This window comes from Pongo abelii, chromosome 19, assembly GCF_028885655.2.
Source record: "Pongo abelii isolate AG06213 chromosome 19, NHGRI_mPonAbe1-v2.0_pri, whole genome shotgun sequence".
Taxonomy (NCBI): Eukaryota; Metazoa; Chordata; class Mammalia; order Primates; family Hominidae; genus Pongo; species Pongo abelii.
Genome location: NC_072004.2, coordinates 17860110 through 17864051, shown reverse-complemented (window position 1 = coordinate 17864051; position 3942 = coordinate 17860110). Strand labels below are relative to the sequence as shown.

Here is a 3942-nt window from a genome sequence, read left to right as displayed (position 1 = left end):
ACCCACCACTGGGCTATTAATGCCCTGTCTGTAGGTGAGAGATTCTGCATAGACTAGTCTTGGGATTTTTTCTAACTGGCCATTTTTCTCCTTGGCACACCTACTATCCCACTGGTAGCGGCATACACTCTGCAAGGGAAACCTGAGAAATGGTTGTGAGTCTCCTCAGACAATAAGCATATCCTCCCACCCACAGCTACCTCAAGCGCCCATCAAATCAGAACCAGGATTATAAATACTTATGACTTTACAGTAATTGGCAACACATATACTATAGTTTTTACAGTACCATAAATGCATCTATTTCTCTGGTTAAGCAATCTCTGAGATGGAACAGTGTTCTGTGTTTGCCAAGGAAGACAGGGCCAATGCCCAAGACACGCAGGACATAGGGGCAGAAGGTGGCATATCGTGGGGGTTTCTGGTTGATTTGCAGGGCCTAATTCCTCCATCGACAGTGGGCTGTAGTGAGAAGCTTGCCAAGGTATACATTTCGACTAGAATTGGACTCTCCCCATCCTTAGCCCTGTGATCCTTTGGCCTTAGCCACAGGTGCTCAGAGTCCTCTCAGAGTGGACAAATGTTTCAGTGTTTTTGGCCTGACCTGATACTCCCTGGGGATCCAGGCTGCCTGGACGGTGAGCTGTCTGCTTTCTCAGCCAAAGGGCTCTTGAACCAGCAGCATCAGCTTTTTCTTGCCTTTGTAGATCTGTTTGTGGTTGCTGATGAACAGGGCAAATTGCAAGTAGCCATCCTAGGGCAGCAGGAGGGTCTCCCAAGCCTTGCTTAGAAACTCAATGAACTGTCCATACTGGCAATGGCTGATGTGTGTTAGGTGTAGTGTGTTGATGTAAGCATTGCATCGGCAACTCGCTCAATGGAGCTCTGTCAGTGGAGATGAGCTTTCCAGAGCTGCGGTGGCCTGGGGTGCCAGCCAGGCCAGGTGCAGTCACCGTGCAGCCTTGCACACAGGATGTCTGAAAGCACCATGGCAATGTGCACTCTTCACCACCAGGGGGATGAGAACTGCCAGCTCATTCTTGCCCAGAGAGTGGCTGAGGGCACAAACCCAGAGCACATCATTGATGGCTGGGTGGGTATCCTGGTTATGAGCCAGGTTAAGATGGCTCATGGCCAATGAGGCCAGCTTGAAGGCACAGAGCGCGTAGCCACAGAGCTCTACGTAGCAGGCAATGGTGAACAGCTGTGAATGGGTCATGCCACCGGCAGCAGCCTCAGTGGCAATCTGGCAGGCTGCCTCAAAGGCAATGTGGTCTTTCTCACAGAGTGTAAGGGCTGACAGGGCACAGCTCTGTGGATGCTTCATAGCACACTGCAGGGCCAGTGTGCAAGCACAGCTAGCCAGTTCCTCCCGCTGTGGATAGTCAAGACTGAGGCACAGGATAGTGGTGTGGGATATGGCTGTGGCAGCTACAATACTAGCAGCCTCAGTAGGGATGAAGAGTGTGTACCAGCTCTGCAAGATGCTCCCTGGGGCCCGCACACCTGTCAGGGAGAGCCTGAGCTCAGCCGTGGCCATCTGGATCCTGATTCAGGTCAGCCCAGATTACTGTGTGGGGTTTGAACTTGGCCTGCAGAGATGAGTTCTCCCTCCTCCTCGGCAACCTTGAGATGATCTGAGGCAAACCAGGGCAAGGGAAGCATCCCAGATGGCCAAACCTTGTTTGGGGTCTCTTCCTATCCCTTCCTTCCTCAGGTCAGAGGGTTGAAGGTTTCTGCAGGTGCTCTTAGCCCCTCACAAGGATGGAGCAGTAGAGCCTGGGGTTTCCTTGCCCCGAGGCCAGGGTTGCAGATCTGCCAGGGGTTCTAGCTGAAGTGAGGCCTCTCAGGGTAGAGTCTTGTGCTGGGGCTTTGGGCTTTAGAAAGTGTCCTGAGCCTCCAAGGTGTCTGGGGTTTCTCACAAGCATGGACAGGGACGGGGACAAAACCACCAGGCCCACTACCTCCCAAGGGCACACTTGAGTATTGGCAGCTGAAAATTCATTCTCTTAGACATGTCTCTGATGAGAGGGTCAAAGTGCTGCTGACATCAGCATATGGTTGGTTTAAGCAGTGAGGACAGAACTTGGGCTGGCTGAACAGAGGCCATCTTCTCCCACCAGCAGCCCCATCCTTTCTTAGACCATCAGGAATAGGAATATGAGAGCTCCAAGGATTCGTTGTCCTGTCCCAAGAGTAGGGTATAGAAACTCCTTTCCCGTGGGAGTAGAGGGAGGTGGGCGATACCCACTTCTGTAGCACAGGTCACCAACCATTGTACCATCTCTCCACATCTCCAGTTAAGGGATGATAAGGTCATCGCATCACCTGTAAGCCAGGTTCCAGGGCCACGTTGAGCAGGGTGCTGTCAGTACTACTGTTAGTGGGAGTAGCAATCTTGAACGCATTTTGGGAAGAATGAATGTGCTTCTGCATTGCTTCCAGAATTGTTCAGAGCCTCAAAGTGTCTCCTTTGGCAGCAGTCAGCATGGTGGAGGCCAGTTCCCACCGCTGTGATTCCAAGTGTCCAAGCCTGAACCAGGGAGGATAATGGCTGGGCACCAGAGACACCATACGGTGAGTGAGGGATGTGTCAGCTGCACAACATGAATTTTCTAAAACAGGTAACCTTATGACATGTAAGCCTAATTTACAGGTGGGGTCTGGATCGTGAGACAGCAGAGCTGAGAACAAATACTTGGCAGAGATATGCATGGAAACGCTCTCTCGGTGGATGACTTCTCCCAGATCCCTGAAATGGCCCCCTTCCAGCAGCAAGATGCACTATTTTTAGAATGTTTGCACTGGGTCATCATCCAATTGCAGCTCTTGGAGTTGACTGAGGAGCTGCTCCTCATTATGGCACACCTTGTCCTGTGCACCTGATGCAGCTTCCAGGGCCAATGACAAGTAGGACTCACTGCTGTTTGGGGAGCTTACAGCCACAGGTACATGTTGGTACACGGGGGGTCTGCTTTCATTCATATCTAGATAGCCGTCATGATTCAGGAGGCAGGCCTCAGTCAAAGTGAGAAAGAGGCAGCCGATGGGATCCAGGGGGTGGCCCACCCAGCCTTCCAGGTTTGTGATGGTTGTGGTTCCTCTCTGCAGCACTTGTTTCTTCTGATGCTTGTAGATTTTCAGGTGCCACCACTGCTGAACCTCAGAGTATTAATAATGGCCACTGTGAGTCTGAGGGCCTCTTTTGGATAACCATGGGAATGTGGGGCATCAACCCGAGCACAGGCTGTGGCACCTGCTCAAACCACAGTGGCTGGCCTTGGGAATTAAAGAGTAGTCTTGGCCGGGTGTGGTGGCTCATGCCTGTAATCCCAGCATTTTGGGAGGCCGAGGTGGGCGGATCATGAGGTCAGGAGATCAAGACCATGCTGGCCAACATGGAGAAACCCCGTCTTTACTGAAAATACAAAAAATTTAGCTGGGCGTGGTGACGGGCCCCTGTAGTTCCAGCTACTTGGGAGGCTGAGGCAAGAGAATGGCGTGAACCCGGGAAGTGGAGCTTGCAGTGAGCTGAGATCGTTCCACTGCACTCCAGCCTGGGTGACAAAGCGAGACTCTGTCTCAAAAAAAAAAAAAAAAAATTAGCTGGGCATGGCGGCATGTGCCTGTAATCCCAGCTATTCGGGAGGCTGAGGCAAGAGAATTGCTTGAACCTGGGAGGTGGAGGTTGCAGTGAGCCCATATCGTGCCACTGCACTCCAGCCTGGCAACAGAGCTACTAGACTCTGTCTCAAAAAAAAAAAAATTGCGCAGATCCCTGAAAATATGATTATATACATTTTCTTTTTTGTTTTGTTTTGGCTTGGTTTTTTGAGACGAAGTTTCGCTCTTGTGCCCAGCCTGGAGCAGTGGTGCGTTCTCGGCTCACTGCAACATCTGCCTCCGGGGTTCAAGCCATTCTCCCACCTCAGCCTTTCAACC

At 51.6% G+C, this 3942-nt stretch overlaps 1 pseudogene; it reads right to left on the bottom strand.

Annotated features, from left to right (window-relative positions):
- Window positions 1–402: 402 nt before the first annotated feature.
- Window positions 403–3322, bottom strand: LOC100441917 (zinc finger SWIM domain-containing protein 5-like; annotated as a pseudogene).
- Window positions 3323–3942: the final 620 nt, after the last annotated feature.